The sequence below is a fragment of the Plectropomus leopardus genome, chromosome 16, assembly GCF_026936395.1.
Source record: "Plectropomus leopardus strain MGB_pleo_1.0 chromosome 16, ASM2693639v1, whole genome shotgun sequence".
Lineage (NCBI taxonomy): Eukaryota > Metazoa > Chordata > Actinopteri > Perciformes > Serranidae > Plectropomus > Plectropomus leopardus.
Window position 1 is genome coordinate 29,718,455 of NC_142191.1, and position 18,339 is coordinate 29,736,793.

Here is an 18,339-nt window from a genome sequence, read left to right on the forward strand (position 1 = left end):
GTTCTTTAGAGTTTGTACTCATTTGAGCAACATTTGCAAAACTGCTGCATGATTGTGATCACTGAAAAAGTTCCATGAACTCTAGTTCACCTTATAATGCTTTGATGGTGCAACGTTTAGCGCTATACAAAGGCATGGAGATTGAGGACACTGAAAATTCCCATTTATAGCAGCTGTTGCAAAAGTAGATTGTATTGGAGTCACTTAAAGACAATGATAGGGCACAGAAATCATTTCCAAACCCCTGTTAACTAAACATATTAATACATTTGCCCAGAGCTGTCCTCATGAGAGCTTAGCAAATGGCAAGACACCTATAAACCACACATCCCAGTGCCTGCTTTTGAGGACATACCAATGTTGCACTTCCTGTAACATGTGCTAAATCATATCTTCTTGTCTTGAGTCTTGAGGTAAAGTAATGACAGGGTTCCACCCAAGGTGAAGGACATACTAATTCACTCTGGCACAGCATTGTTTTGATGTAGAGATAGCGGCAGGCATCGGTGAGTGATGGAGCTGTCCGACAGGAATGAGAGGAGGCCGGGCCCTCTGTCACAGCGGGACAGACAGATGGGGCATCATGGGAAACATGCCTGAGATCATAAAAGACTCTCCAGGACATAATGAGAGACTTCGAGTGGGGGGAGAAAACTCCCAGGAAGGCATCATTTAACGGCTGTTCAAAAACAACTCCTGGTGAGTGAGTGATTTTCACTTTGCTGGTGATCTCTCTATCTGTTGCTCCTTTTTCGGGGCTTCCTGACAGACGTGCACTCGCAAAGACCTTTTGGACTACCGGTAAGTAACACAGAGTCCTTTTTGTCTTTGATTTGGGTAAATGACATCTTTACGAGGTTGTATCACAGACGGATGGTCCGGCATGGCACATCCATCAGCGCCAGAGCAAAAGGGGGATGGAGTTTCCAGACTCTCCTGGTGTGTCTTGCTCTTGTTCTGTAACACCCCTTTATGAGTCACCTTGTCAAAGTCTCTGAAGCCAGACAACCTTATTTTACTGTACGGACATGTCTTTGTTTTCCATACTCACTGGAGGAGAAGAGTTTCAAGGTCTAAGGTTGAAAAAAAAAGATAACACCTTTGAAAGAAAACCTTCTCGAGGATTCTAAGTCAGCAGAAAAAGAGGAAGCACAAAGTCTGAGGCCCGGAATATGGCTTGCATGGCCTCTTATCTTGCATACACTTTTGGCATTTTCATATTGACGTCCAGCATTTATCAAGATTAACTCACGGTCTGTGCAGAGTCCTGCAGAGAAGCTTAACTTCTCCTCCCAGTTCTGATTTCCATCCAGCTGGCTGGCTCTCAACGATACACCTTTTTCAAAGCTCGGCTGAAGAATTCGTTGGCACCCTGGGTTTCAGTGTTGGGGACTCACTGTCACATATTGATGTGATCATTATCAAATTAAACACACCTCTTGTGACATATTAAAATGCCATTGGAGTTTGGGATTGCCTAACAGGAGCAAGAGCCACAGGGCACTGCTTACCCCCTCCTGAACCCCTATCACTCTCCCTCCCATCTGCCTTTCACATTACTGCAGCTCAAGCTGAAGACTGGAAAGGTCATCCGTGAAATGCTCGGTGTGGGATTATTCAGCTCACTGTACCCTGTCATCTCAAATTGTGAATTTACATTACTCACTCGCTGGTCTTCATCAGATCAGTGCTAAAGAAGGTGCTACGTTATAAATGTTGCACCCCAAACATATTCAACATTTCTTATTCTACAATTGAGCAACAGGCATTCAAGTTAAAAGCAAATCATATCCCCTAAAACAAATGTTATTATAGTCAGAGTTGTCAAAAGGTTATCTTATCTTGGACCTTGTCTACATTGACAAGTGTAGCAAAAACATCACGTCAGTAAAAACCTGGCAGCTTCTCTTTTCTGCTTAGCGTTTACATTAGCCTCCATCTGAAGCACTCAGTTTTGTCACAGTCTAAGAAATGACTAGTCAATAGTTACGTGTGTAAGTGCAAAGAAAACTCATTTGAAAGACTAAAGAGATTCTTCAGATGTTAAGGACACACAAGCCATAAAGCTCTCAGCATGCTCCGTGTGAAAACCTTCAAGCTATCACTCTGCTGGTGTGTCCTTGCTATTGTGTACATTCTCACATGAGTTACAGTCTCTCTTTAGTGGCAAAGTTGCTTTTGCTCTCTAACACTGTAGCAGGCACTGTCCAAAAACACACAGGAGCAAAACGCTGTGGAAGAAACCTGGAAAAGACCTCTGGACCAAAATGTTGGTGAATCAGGACGCCTGGAGTACAGTTATGTCCATCACCTGATTCTCTGTGTCTCAAAAAGACTTTTGACCATAGACTTCCATGGTGAATAAGACCTCCACAATTTTTTTAGCACAGCAGCTGTGAAATGAGTTCACCACTGGGATTTAACCCATTTAAACTGATAACATTTCAATAGTCCAGAAGAGCCACATGATTAAATCATTTTATCCCCATTCAAGTTAGCAGAGCACACGCAAGCAGCTGGCTCAGTCAACACAAGTCTCCAGTGCGCCTGCTCAATGGGCCACACAGTGTGGAAGCAGTGCCTATCAACTTTCATTGGAATGAACAACGCTCCAACTCACCCCAACACTATCCAGCTCTCCTTATACATCTAGTGAACTCTATTTAGTTTTAATCTCCACGTTGTTTTTTTGACTACATTAAATAGTTGACTGTTGTTTTATATTTACATACATACATACATACATACATTTCAGCGTGAAAGAGCACAGGCTGGACAGAACCAGAGGCTGTGTTATTATAAACTGGCAGACGGCCGGACGGCATCTGTTGCACCTAATACCTACACAGGTGAAAAATTTCAAAGTGCGGCCGATTGGAACTTGTTGCATGCAACAGGTTGAAACACTCCTGATAATGACATAATATAGGGATGTATAGGAGGGGCTGTGGATGGATCTAACACACTCTGGATTTTCATGCCAGTGTCCTATGTTTGCTTCCTGTCTGAATGTGATGGGTTTTTTTTCAACACCGATTTATGTGCCCCATTCCCCTAAACCTAACCATCTGTGACTTTGTCGCCTAAACCTAACCATCCCCAGCATGTCCGTTTGTTGATATTCCTGTGTCATATGCCATGTGTTGCTGTTGCCTAAACATGCGCAACTGCAGCGTCATCCCATCATATGCATTTGTTGACATCAGCAGCATCTGGGAGTGTAAAGATCAGATACAAAAAGATACCTAAAATGTAAGATTTAGATGTGAAAGTCCACTGCAAAGCTGCAACATGTGATGAGATGGGATGAGAACTTGTTGGTTTGTCTTGTACTGGTGGACAAGGCTGGCAAGGGCATGCCACATGGACTCCAAAAACAATATGGCTGCAGCTATCCATCCAAGTTGTTTGACAATAGACCCATGCAAAGTACTAAGAATGAAGATTTCTCAGACCCTGATGCATCACTGTTGACCATTATTTTCTTTTTTCTTCTTTTTTTAAAAAAAATCTGTCTCTTGTGAGCCCCATACATAAAATGGAAATGTACTTTTGAATTACTGAGATAGTCTTTTAAATGCTTATCTTCATAATAAATCAGAATTGGTTTTATTGGAGGAGCACAATAAAAGCAATCCACCCAAAATCAAACCACTGGCATTAATGTTTGACAGGCATGGCTCAATCTTTGGTCCCAATCCAAGCCATTTCACAGAGGTTACAAAGGTCAGGGCTGTAACACCCCAACAACATTGCTGTTCCTCCAGGATCAGAAGTGCTAGAGGAGCAGATAAGAGGAATGTGAGTGAAGTAGTGAGGTAAGGATGTTTTTATATATATATATATATATATATATATATATATATATATAGATAGATAACAGCATATTGGATTGAGTAGAGGAGAAGGTACGGGCGAGGTGATATGATTCAGGGGGGAGAGGATGATAAAAACCACCGGAGCAGTTTAGAGACTCTAGGCCTCGCACACTCCTCTCCGGGAAGCTGTTGTCGTGACAGCGATGGTCAGGAAAGCGTTGAGACATCTCATCTTTGTGATCACAGTGAAATCTCCAGCAGAGCATCACTCAGTTGTTGTTGCATTTTCTCCGCAGAGATTCCAGCAAGCATTGCATCAAAAATCCTGCAATGTAACCACTGTTGGAGCTCATGTGTGGAAAAAAGAGATCTGCAGGAACTCTCTGCAGCTACGGGGAGGTGGGACTGAAGTAATCTATCCTGAGTAAGAGTTGCTTAATAAGGTACATTAACCTGTTCACACCTTTGTGGCTCATGACATACACAGGTTTCTGCTGGAATATACATTTAAATTGTTTAAAATCAAATAAATAAACAATCATATATCTATATTAAGTATTTGATTTTCTACATATAGGAGTGGGGGAAAAAAAGGTTCTTTACACATTTCACCAAAAGATCATTCTCCAAAAAATGAATTTGACAATTAGAAAACAAGAAGATCAGGTCGATCCTTTACAGCAAAATCCACCACTTTACAATCTACTTTAAAACACTTTCTGTTTACTAAAACTTCAACAATAGTTATCATTGTGTACAGTCAGGCAGAAAGACAGGAAAGGGACTTCCCATGTGAGACTGCACAGTATCTCCTGCAACAGTAATTACAGCCAAAGTGGGCACTCTTCCTGCAAGTGCAATGCATTAGCTCCCCAATAAATGATTTAGAAATATGCAACCCACTCGCCCCTGTGATTACAGTACAATAAAGGAAAAAAAAGTGAAAGTGGAGATAGAGAAGAACACCTTTCCAGCTTTTCCCCTTGTGTTTTTTCTGCCAAATGGAGTAAGATGGACATGTTTAGCTCTCTGTCTTGACAGGTGGGATACAGGGCTGAACTCAGGCCTGTAAATGTACAAGGGAAGGCTGTACTGCAGGGATTTCTGCGATGATGGAGTAAGTGGCTTCTCCTGGCGCTAAAGCATACAGATCAGCTGTCCCTTAGACAATACTCCTAGCTCTTGAGCAGAAAAAATCTCTTTTTTTTAAACCCCCCCTCCGCTACAGATAGAAGCTGATAAAAATAGATCCATTCATTCTAACAGGAGGGGTTTTTTTTCTCTCTAACAACAGGGCCATTTTCTACCAGGAGAATAATGCATTTCCGCTGTGTATTATTTCAAGTATCTAAATGGGCTTAAATGACTTCCAACAAAGCACATTTTTGTTTTAAACTTTAAATCATCCATTTAGTTTGCTGAATATTGTACAGCTGCAAACTGAATGCAGCACCTTTCACGGTGATGGAAGCCTTAAGGAAGAATGAAATGTTTTGCTGTTCATTTATCTGCCTGAATATTCAGCTATTCACTGCACACAAAGGCAGAATATATAATGCAATAGAGTCCACTTGTACAAGAAATCCATCTTTATGATGAAATTACATGAAATAAAATATTTGAACAAAACGTGATGTTTTATAGGGAACAACTGACAGGGCTGTTATTGTTTTTGGTGAAAATAACCCATTTGATTTCAGGTATGTATCGAATGCTTGTGTCAAATAGCAATGAATCTGATCTGACTGTCTATATAAATATGTTATTGGCTGTTTCACTTTATTTGGCAGGTTTGCACACAAGATATCCCCATACAGCAGGCAGATTGGTCATGCTTACAAAAAGATTTTGTTAGTCCTTTGGCTTTTCCTCTATTGCCATCCTCAGGACAGTTTTAGACACTCTACTGGCAAACCTCTGAAAAACAGAACTGTAGGTGACACAGTCACTTTTGCCTTTCACTGTGTGTTGTATTGTCTAGGCCCAGATGTGGGCTTTGGAGATTACAGCCACATTTAGACTAAACCCTCTGGAATATCTCTGGACTGTATTGGCAAAAGTAGGACTTGAAGATGTTGTGATATTGGCTCAAAAAACTAGTATACAGTAGTGTTCTAGTATAAATTGACTACACATTAAATACAAAAGGAAGTCAGTCTGCATCAGCAATGCCCCAATTACACAGAGCATGTTTTAGCAGCCGAGCAAAGCTTTTTGCAATGGCTTTTATTGAAACAAATGCATTTTGCTTACCGAGTGCCCAAAACACCTTGGATTTTTAAAACTTTATTTTTTTTTTTTTTAGAAGTCAGAAAAGCAGACCACTTAGTGTGTTTTTCTTTTTTCTTTTTTTTCTGATAGATGATCGGATGAATTGAAAGGTATGCCTTTTGTGGCAGTGATGACGTGGTAACTATGACAACTGGCAAAGTAAAGTTCATGGCTTGTGTTGAGCTAATGTTAACTTATTTTCAGTGTCACCCTTGGCAAGCTGCAAACTCTGATAGTGAAACTAGTCATTCAGGGGGTTATAAATAATCCACTGATATAAAGAAGTCTCTTTCCCAATGCCAGTCTGTGGGAAATAGTCTTTGGGGCCCCCATGGCATCATGTGACAGAACTGGAAGTTGTAGTTACACAGTTTGGCCACTATGCCAAATTGTCTTCAAAGTCTGGTGAACTGCCTTGGAATCTGCTCTTAAATATGAGCTGAAATCGTCCCCCAAATTGGAGCTCTAAGAATTATGATCGATCCTAGTTCTTGTGGTGCAGACACAATACATAGGGGAGTTCTAAGAACTATACAAAATTTCCTCCTGTCCAAAAACACATTGGGGTCCAATGAGCATCCTTTACTGAAATAAATAGGGTGGCATCATAAAATACAGTCTTCAGTCTTCTAATAAATTAGTCATTTAGACGAACATTAGGACTGCATCTTCACTCATTCACTCAATTCAGTGGGATCACTGTGGCAGCACACTGATGGTTCAGACTCAGGGATTTGGCAAGAATGTTGACCCTAGCAATGATATTTTATGGTCAAGGTCTCATTTCTGGAAGTTGACCTTGAACAGCGAGACTTGTCTCCTATTATTTTAGAGACTGTCAAGACCTAGGAGAATATGATTGCTACTACATTAACTCGCAAAAGTGCAATCCTGCCTCATAAACCACTGTGCCGTCTTCAAACCCATTAATGTTTTATTCAAGCTGGACTTCCTGGATCATATTTCATCATCTTACGGTTACATAATGAGAAGTTTGGACGCAGCCATTTAAGTAGCACAAATGCATGTTTGCCAGAACTGTTTATATTTCCCATGTTTCCTTGTTCTTTAAGAAATCAAGAGCTTTCATTTCATCAGAAAATGGTGATGCCTCGTGTTCAGAGAGTGATACATTTCAGGGCAAAGATAATCTGATCCTGTCTGGAGGCCACAAGTTTTAAAACAAGCTACTGGATCAGTTTCATAAGTTTTCTGTTATGTGTCGTCCTCATGTAAACTGCTCCACTGAACACCGCTCTCAGCGTTCCTTCCTCTCCCATCATTCTCATAATGAAGACCTTGCCTGCAATATCAGAGGACACCACATCTTTATTGAGCTTTTATTGAATTGTCTGATGCAAGAAAGTGTTGGAGCAGCATTCGGGCAGAGCTGATGCTTCTGCGTTGCCCCAAGGAAAAAAGAAAAAACTGTGTGTCCTTGTTTCAAAGTGCAAAGGCTGACCTTGATAAAACTGGGTTAAGGTGAAGAATGAAGACATGCAGGATCTCCCTTGCTGTCCGGGTACTCAGGTGCGGCTGAACAATTTGTTTTTACTTTCATGGCCATTGTCCACCCATGTGTGAAAGCTGGCTGGAGCTGCAAAATCTTCAAGGCAAAACATGTCTTAGACCACTCAGTGAGGCCACTGTACACTTTCTGTTAAAGCCTGAGGCCTTTTCCAGTCCCTTGTCTGGAAGGTCCATTAAAACAAAAAAGGTATACCTGTGTTCACTGTTCATTGTGGAGAGAGCTATCTGATCACTTGTGAAATGGGATGTTTCTCTATTTTTCTTTCTTTTCCAGGTCCATCAGGTACAAATAATAACCAGCCCATCCAATTATTCTAATGCTTCCATCCTTTATACCACGGAGCAGAAAGGTGTGGAGGCTGGTCATGGTAGGTTAGGGGTTCAGAATTTAATGCAGAAGGTTGGAGTTCAGTCCCATTACAGACCTGCAGTTAAGTTTTGCCTTGAAGGCAATACTTTGGGCTCAATTATTCTCAACATTCTGTCTATACTTTTCATTCATTTTGTCCGTATTTGTGCACGTTTGCTGAAAGCTCACAGGTATGGATGAAACAGAGCAGCACCACCCTAGATCCTGGGGGAAGCATAGCAAATGTAAAGCGAGATACAGCCTTTGGCAACAGCAAAGTCATTCCTAAAAAGGTGGAAAGGAAAAAAGAATCACAATTATAGAGAAAAGAATAATCAATTCACACATTAAATGGCCTCATAGACCAACACCTTCGATTCCTCAATTGGAGTGCCCAAAGTGAGTCCCACATGGGTTATGCTAGGGTTACATTGGAACTAAGTGGGCCCAAAATAGGCAAACAACTATGTGAAACCCAAAGTCAACAATTCACCATGATTCGTTTTCTAAACCTTACATGAAAACAAACAAACAAACAAACAAACAAACTGGTAGGGGCCCCAATTTTAATACCACTCATAAGGCATTTAAGGATACATTGAGCAAATATGAACCCTTTTCTCTCTGGACACTCCTTGAAGTTTTCTCTAGCATCAGTTCTCAGCCAACATTTGCATGTGGGACCCATGTGGTGGCTCCACATGGGTCTTTTGCAAGGGCTATCCTGGGTACTAAGGTACTGTTTATCATTTCAAGTAATGTTCCTGTAAAGTTAAATGCAGACTAAGATGTTACGTTATGATTGCAACATTCTGAGGATGTTTTGGGGATGTTGAGGTCATAAATCATAGAATGTTCTTTTATAATATGTTCCCACAATGTTACATGAGAACAAAGGGAGGACATTTTAAAAGCAATGTCCATAATATGTCATTGAGGACTGAGATTACGAACCTTTTTTGTTTTAGATGAAAATGTAACGTGATGTGATATGTTAACAATTAAAATTTTTTTAATTTTTTTTTTTTGATGTTTAAAGAGAATGTTGCCCAAACTTTAAAGAGAATGCTCTGGGAACATAAAGAAAAGTTGCACCTGAAAACGTTATTTAAACACTCAGTGGTTGCATTGTACCATTTAGAACCAAACAGTGCTGGCTGGGATCACATTGACAAAAATTTTTCCAGACATATAAACACCTGGCAAAGTACTCAGAGCAGTTTCTGTGGTATTTGACGCTGCAGTTGGTGTCTACAGAAACACATTGTGCCATGATGACTCACACACAGATTCGCAAGGTGAAAACAATACCAGCCGTGCTGTTGCTGCCGGTAACGAGAACACTTTCCCTCAGCAAATGTTTGTTGACTCTCCAATGTGGTCACATTCCACTTGCTCTCAGTCGTGTCGTCTAATGGTGATGTCTCTGGAGCGAGAGGATCATGGGACATTTATAATGCATCATTATCCTGTAACTGACACCTGTGGCTACAATATCTGCTGATCAGCAAACTTCCACGGTCCCATTTTTAAAGACAAACATATCAGGTTACATTTATTCTGCACTGCTTGAACATTTGTGTGCCAAGCTCTCAGATGCACAGTCTTTATTTCTACACATGACACGGGGAGGATAAACCAGATTTTGGAACAGGCAGGACTGGAGATGAATTAACAGCAGAGACCCCCTTTTTTTTTAACTCTTGAGCTGTATTGATTGGCAGCACTGCTCACGATAGTACATTTGGAGAAGCTTTTCTATCACACCACAGATGGGGTGGGGGGGGTGGGGGAGATAATCCTAACAGCAGCCTCACAAGCTGTGCTGAACACATCCTTCTTAAACCCGCAGGAGCTGCCCCCTTTCGTTCCAGTGGCAGCTCCGGGAGAATGGTAAAGTGCACCGCAATGTGACAGCTACTCACAATCGGACACGCTTAAGGACGGTTGCAATGTTGGCGACAAGGTTATCAAAATCTCGTGCAGATTGCCGCCAGCACTTTGCCTCCCCCTTAAAAAAGGCTGCCACGCTGACCTTGCGCTGACCACAATCCGAGGGGGTTTTTAGGCGATCAGAAAGGAGGAAACAGGCTAATGGGCTCTGGACAGTGGTGAGATGTCTCCCTGTCACACTTCATCTAGCCTGATGCATCAGGATTGTTTCGCCGCTCAGGCCGGGCAATTACTGTCCTATTCCAATCTACTCCTCAGCGCCACTGTAATGAAAAATAATTAAGAGGCTGAAAATGAGTTTTCTCATGAAATGGTTTTGGTGGTTGAACACAATCGTACTTGGCAGATGGCTACGCGAGTGTGTTTTAATACAGCGAAAGATAGTTAATCATGTACAAGGTGTATTTGGCAACAAACTCTTACAGCCATTTCTGTCAGGGAGAGAGATGGCAAACGGTTCGTCTGTGTTCAGTCGGCAGGCATCCATCTGTAATGTCCCGGAGGTTTATTTTAAAAAAAAAGGCTAAGTCAGGGCTCTGTCAAGACAAGATTATTTATACTGAGTATTTCAATAAGCAGGAGGGTCATTATGTGCTTTATAAAAAAGAGGTGACACAAACAGACAACTAAAGACAAAGAGAAATTAACAAGTGCAGGACAAACTCAAAGAAACAGAGCCGAAGTGTGGGTTTCTTTTTACATATTTATTCATTCAGTCTCTAAATAGAGATGGTCAGAGTCAGTGAGCCGGGTTACAGGATTAAAGCAACTCTATACGACAGTCAGAGCATATATAGCAGCAAACTGAAGATATAGCCGAGTAATGGCGTCCTGAGCAGAGAATGAAGTCCTGCTACCTCTGTGTGTTTTATTCTGAGGTTCTCTGTCAGATGTGGTGATGGAGGGTCCAGACATGCGTACATGTTTGTGCATGTGAGTCCTTTGCGTGTATCCTATTGGCTAGGGATAGGCAACCTGCAGCTCCAGCAAACTTACTTTTTTTAAATCGTGTGTGTGTCCTTTTTCTTTCTTTCTTTCTTTCTTTCTTTTTTTTTTAAAGAATTCTGTGTCTATTCTGTAAATTCTTACTTTTTTTTTCCAAGGTCCAGGAGCACAGCGCAGGTCGAGCAGAATGAGGAGCTTTAGTCACGGAGCAGATAGTTGTTTTGTTTTGATGATCGGGTCAGAGCTGATCAGATCAAATCGATGGGCAAGAGGAGATGCTCCCAAGAGTGAAAGGGGCATCTGCTACTTGTCCCTCAAAAACCGATAGTTTGTTGGTCGTTGGCATTTGCGTGACATCTCATTGAGCTGACGTCGCCAAACCACAAACAAGTGGGGTGCTGAGTCAATGCATCGATATTAGGGATGATACGACTAATCGACGAATGATTAATCGGTCATTAAGAGTATGATCAAACGTGTGAACTTTAATCAACTGATAATGCTGTCTATAGGCAATATGTTGTTGTGAAATTTGAGGAAAAGAAAAAAAATGGAATATTTTTGTATAGAATTTTTTTTCTTTTTTCTTTTCTTTTTTAAAATAACAATTACTCCATTAGTTGTTAATTTGACAATGATCAATTAAGGGAGGTGCTTACAATTTGCAACCTCAACTGATAACATTTAATCTTTATTAATGTAAACAAAAGAGAACAAGCATGTAGTGTAAAGGGCGTGCTGCAGCAAAACTGACACTATATTTCACAAAAGGTTCGATACATTAACATCAACTCAAAGGAACCAATACTGTAAAAACAATCAGTCTGCCCATCACTAGTATGGAGTGGACATGTGTCTATGAGTGATTAAGTGCTGCTGATTTGTCCTTTAGAAATATTTTTACCAATCTTGTCATTTTCACTTCACATAGTGTCACTGGTAAGATCTGCAAAGAATTCCCTCGATTTTGTGTTTTCTGCAAAAAAAAAAAAAAGTGGGCCATTCTGATGAAGAGTGAATACTTGACCTGATGATCTCGCAATTGTGCCTCGACTACAAGCTGCAGCTCTGACGGTTAAGTAGTAGAGCCTGACTGATGGTGAATGAATGGCGCTTTGAAGTGGTTTGTCTCACAGCATTTCAAATACTGCAGAGTTAAAAATGTCTTTGCCAGATAAAACCAACAGAAGTCAACTGGTAGTATATATATAAAATGTAGTTGTATAACTATTTTATTTTTTTTTAGCATCTCTGTCTCGCTCTCTTGCTCCCTCCCTGACACACACGCACACACATCCTTGTACTTATGTCTTTGTAAGGATCCTCATTGACATAATGCATTCCTTAGACCCTTACCCTAACCATCACAACTAAATGCCTAACCCCAGCCTAACCCTGATTGCAAACTGATGGCAAAAGTGAGGACTAGTCAGAATCTCCCACTTATATATATATATATATATATATATATATATATATATATATATATATATATATATATATCTTGTCCTCACTATGTAGCATGCACAGAAACACACACATACACACACACACAAACACCACATAAGATATCATACAAACATGTTAACGTGTTGTATGTCATGTTTAAACTGTGACATAACGTGATCTGAATTCAATGAGTGCTACATTTCTTGCAGCAGTATTTCATTATTGAAATGTACAGGTGGTCATATATTACGTCCACCTCCGGAACATTTCACAGTAATTCAAGAGACTGACAGGTAATCTTGCTGCGTTAATCGGATTATATACACTCAATTTCAGTCTATATGAATAACATAACCTTGTTAAGGTCTTTACGTAACACCTGCAATAATGGCAGTGTATGTTTAATGTGGATATAATCAAATTATCAGTGTAAATACAGTGTTTGCTGCAGGACACTCAGCAGGTTCAACACCTCCTGCCGTATCTGTGATATCAAACATGCACAAAGGCTGCAGCAGTGCAATGCACATTTTCTTTGCTGTGTGATTTGATAGCAACTTGCTTTATTAGCTTGGCGAGCCAAATATCTACAACTTTGATTAAAAAAAGGAAAGAAAGCTACACTAAATTTAACAATCAGCAAAGAAGTGTTTTGGAAATATCTTTTTAAAGAACACAGATTCCACTAAAACACTAGTTCTGTCAGTCCAACACACAGCACCCACTCTGACCCGCTGACTCCAACTGTTTGCTTCTTCAGTCTTTATAAACTGCAGGCTGCTAATCAGCAGATTAATCACAGGTGTGCTCAATCACTCTGCACCTGGAGAAGCACACAGACAAACAGAAACAGGAGACAGGCACACAAATAGGCCCACCCACCTCTTCAACCATAAAAAATGTAATTTCATTATAATTTCATAGTGTTTTTTTCATATATATTTTTCTTACTTTGGTCTAAGAGAACTTCCCAATAAATAAAAGAACAATGCAAGTTAAGTGTGTATTTTTTGTGATTTAGAGCACATCAAACAAGTCAGCAAGGACAATTTGAGAGATGTATCACAAGGTTTTTTGTTTGTTTGTTTGATTTTTTTTTTGTTTAACTTCCACACACCATAAACATTTGACATCAGTGCACTGACTGAGGTTTGCAAGAACAAAGCAAGAAAATGTTTGAAAAAGTTTCATTTACTGAAACAAAAGTTTTCAATCGTCTCAACTGAGGTTGTGCAGATACTCTCCTCACAAGAGCTGCTTCAGGTTACACAGATTTAAATGGACTGGTTCACCTTAGTTTGAAATTTAAAAACTTCCATAAAATGGACTAGTTTATGTTCACACCCTTGGTAAACAAAATAAAAAACAAACCAACAAAAAAGGATATGTTCCATGCGTACTTTTTATTAAAGCAACTTTATTAAAAACTCTATATTATGATTGCATAGTTGTACAGAAAAAAAAAGAAATAAATTAATAATAATAATAATAATAATAATAATAATAATAATAATAATATGTGAATGTACTTTGTTTATTAGTTATGATAAAAATGTCCCCACAACTGTGATGGAGCTGGACTGTTCCAGATGTTTTTACTAAATAAACCAGGAATCTGTGAGTTTTGGAGTAAACAGGTTAATGTGTAGAAATCTCTGACTGTCGAATATGGTTAGATCCTCATTGAACCTGCTGACGATTTAAATAGATCTAATTGATGAAGTTACCGGCGCTGCGCCACGTGCGTAAAATGTGCACAGCGCTTCTGGTGACACACATATCGATCCAGCTGCTGTGTGATGAACACAAATATTTAACAAACTCAAAACGAAGGATAAAATAAACACATCAACACATAACGCTCGATGATGGTAAAACTTAGCAATTACGGAATCTGCCTTACAATAAAAATTGATTTTGATGCAAATTTTAAAATGTTCTGGAACAAAGTAAAAGAGGCAAAACGCATCATGGTTAGATGTTGGCACCTCCAAGATGGCAAAATATAAATAGGAAATATTCTCTTTACAGTTTGTAATGCAGTAGATCCACGTGAGGTTGCAGTTTGTCGCTGCAATATTTTGAAAAACAAAAACCCACATTTAGGCCTCGCTGTTCATCAGACTGACAGCAAACCTCCATCAGACTCTCTGAGTACGCAGTCAGGTGTGCAGGCTGCATTTCTACATTAGTCATATATGGATCTGATCTCAGGTGTTTCGCAAGTTAATTAAATAAATTTTACATCACAGAGGTGAGATTTGGCCTTGCGTGCACGAAAAGTCTTGCAGTGACGTAGTTTGGTCGTTGTGGAATTTTATTGCATCACAAATCAGAACTGTAAGATAATTCCAGAATAAGTTTAAACATTCACAACAACAACTTTCACTGACAACAACCACTTTGACGATTTGTGCTGAGAAATTGCATCCTAACAGGAGTAAAGACTCTCTGAAACTCACTGAAAGACTCTCAACTCACTTCATGATGGAAACTGTAAGATTCAAACACATTGACGCTCTTTTTATGTGTTTAACCGTCGACTGAAACACTGCTAACAGGCTAGCAGACAAGAGACAGAAGTATTTTCATTTCAACAGCCATTTATTATTAATATCAGACTTTACACACCATTGAATTCACAGCATTGAAATATTTGACTTTGAAAATCATGTTGCATGTATTTAATCAGCATGTATTTAATCTGAATTTGCCTATTTGACATCAAAATATTACGTTTTTCGATTAAAAATATGATTGATCATGAAAATATGACATTTCTTGATTTGCAATTCCAAACACCTGAATTTAAACACATCTCCTTCATTGTTTATAATATCAAATCCGTAATTTCATGCATAAGAATTTCCAAACATATATATATTCCTGACTTTTTGGATAATAAATTCAGCAATCAATTTGAGCAACTGAAACTTTCTTTTCTAAAACTTTAATTTATAGATCTGAATTTGTGAACACGAACAAAATATACTCAAATTCAGCTTTTGACATTGCAAATTAACATAAGATTTATGATTTTCAAAGTAAAATATTTCAATGCCATGGATTAAGTGACATTTGCATTTCAATATTAAGTTTTCAGTGGCTATTAAAATGAAAATAGCCTATTTTTTTCTGTTTACTTGCTTTTATATACTTTCCTCACTTATTGTCTCATAATATGCATAATATATGGTATTAAAGTGAAAATGAATACACATATTAAGCCTTACGTTGTTTTATTGGACAAAAATGTTTAACAAAAAACTGCTCAAATGATCTTTTTTCGATGTTGAAGTTTGATTTCTTTTCCTGGACTGACCCCGACATGAGAAAAAGTAAAACATTGCCTTTGTTATTTCCATGAAAGCTGCACACCAACAGGGTCAAAATCTGGTCTTAGGGTAATTTTTGACTCAGCAGTTTAAAATCATTTTCATACCATAAAAAAATAAAAATAAAAAATGGAGTGGATGTATTCACTTAATGTACGTGACAGTTAATTAAATTAGCAACACAACTAAATTACTTAATTATGTCAAGTACAAGTACAGCAGTAAAAATAGAGTTTATAGTGTAGAAGTTATTGGTGAAATTTTATGGAACAAAACAAAATGAAACAAAACAAACAAACAAACAAACAAACAAACAAACAAACAAACAAAAACAGCAGTATTATTTCGGTGTTATATTATATGCACTTTAAAAAAAATAGCACAAAACAATTTTCTGTATGTTTTGTTTCCAATTAAATCTATTTTATCATTATAGGTTTTAAATGTAGAAATTATGCCGAGGGAATGAATAAGTGCTGAGTGTGCAGATGGGCAGATGTAGGAAATAAAAAGAGCAATAGAGTGACTCTAATTTGAACAGAATTATTTTAATAAATCGTGAAATTATTCAAAGCTGCCCCCTGAAAAATGCTTACAATTTAATAAATACTGATTAGGATTTCTTTCAAGTCTTTTTGATTATTGGGAAATTTAAAACATTGTAAATAAATGGTATTTATAATTGTGAAACATTTTGACTTGATAATTATGTCTCCAAACTGAGAGGTCATAGCATGGGTTTTTATAGTGTACTGTGCTTGTGGAGTATCATTCTAACATGAGTGTGTGTTACAGTCGTCTGCTGTGCCGGTCTTCCTGCGAGACCACGACTACTGCAGAGTGTCTGCACGCAGGTCCGAGAGACCCAGGAGGCCTGCCGCCCGCAGAACGTGTCCGTGCTGTAGCGGCGACCAGGTATGACATCTGATTTTCATATTTCGGATAGAAAAAATGTTTATGTCCTACATTGTTGAGTGTAATCCTGATCAGCTGCACATGGCAGACTATATTGTGAATATTGAAGGTTTTGGGTCTGTTGCTTATTGGGTGCATTTATATTACAGTGATTTTCCTTTTAATTTCCATTTAAAAATCTTAAAATTTTAAAATTTAAATTTAAATTTAAAATTTTGTTCTGAAATTTATGTTTTTGTCAATGGAGTTTGGTAGTGTTGAGATAATAACTGCAGTTTCCCATTGCAAAAAGGCTTTCTGATGCCTCTCCGTTTGTCTGTGGTTGCAGAAACAGACAGTGAAAATGGCTTTTTGATAATTATATTGACTCTACACCACTATTAATTACAGTTTCAATATCTTAATCCGTGGTAGAGGAAATAGGGAAATACAAACCCATCTGTTGGACTCAAACTTCCCTGCTTCTGTTTCAAAATAAAAGCCCTCTGACAACATCTCTTTTGACAGAATCCCAACAGTTGTTGACATGAGGTATTTTATTTTGAAATATTTGCACGGCCGTGCTGTTGACAATGCAGGAGTAGCACGACTTCATAAACGAGTGGAATTTGTGCTTATAAATGTGGAAATACAAAACTCATAGCAGCATGCAGCCCTGCAGAAGCATCACAGCCACAACGCTGTCAGTGTGAACACCAAGAGCGTGCAACACACTGCAGATCAACAACGCTCACACACTGCCTCTGCGTCCAGGGTGAACCTGGGATAAGAGTATAAGACTATGTTGTTAAAAAACATATTCACTGGAGTCTGACATCCTCTCGTGTGTGTTTGACCTTCCCCAGGTGTGGATTTCTGAGCCGAAGCACCAGCCGTTTGCTTCTGCTGGCCCCCCTCCCCAGAAGAGGAAGCGGACTGCTGCGGCTCGTCCTTCTGAGTCTTCTGAGACTCCTGAGGTGGTCAGTTCAGTGTCCACTCCTGAACCCTTGACCTCAGCCAGTGACTTTGTTTCTCTTCTGAATTTAGTCCCCAGGCCCTCCGCCACCATCCCGCCTGAGGATCTACCAGCGTGCTCCGATGTGGCCCCCAGCCCCCAGCCCTCCACTGCTGCGCTGCTTGACGACGCCCTTCTGATGATCCACAACCGGTCTGTTGAGGAGTACCAGAGGATCTACCACGAAGTTGTGGATGGCATGCTGAGGTATGCCGTCAACATCATGACTTTTTCAATCAGATCATCTGCTTCAATCATTTTTATATTAACTTTTTAATTACATGGATTGTCATGACTTAATTTGTGTTTCCTCTGCTCCTCTCAGGACCAAGAGTGGCCGGCTGCACCCATACAGTCTGGCATTGGGTCGTTGCATCAAGCACCGGCTGTGGGAGCGTCTGGAGCGTCCAACGTTCACTGAGTCAGTCAGTGAGGACGGACTGGTTCATGTGGATGTGTCGTATGGGGCTGGGGAACACCCCCCCCTGCGTATGATGTGGACGTTTCAGGCGAACCAAAGCCCCGGACACCGCCTCAGAAACGAGCTAAGAACTAAAGGTTTCTTATATAAGCTCAAATTTGTAAATATGTAAACAGTATTGTTGTGTTAAGTTAAGCATTAGAGTTTTAAGTCAAGTATTATAGTGTAAAGTCAAGCTTTGTAGTGTTAAGTTGAGTATTGTAGTTTTAAGTAAAGTCTGACAGTTTTAAGTTTAGTAGTAGCTGTGTGCTGCAAGACAGACACCTCTCCACCTTTGTCACTCTGCTGCAGAATCAGCC

The 18,339-nt window shown here is 39.5% G+C and overlaps 1 pseudogene; it reads left to right on the forward strand.

Annotated features, from left to right (window-relative positions):
- The first annotated feature begins 9,242 nt into the window (after positions 1 to 9,242).
- LOC148186939 (uncharacterized) lies at positions 9,243 to 18,115 on the forward strand (annotated as a pseudogene).
- The last annotated feature ends 224 nt before the right edge of the window (positions 18,116 to 18,339 follow it).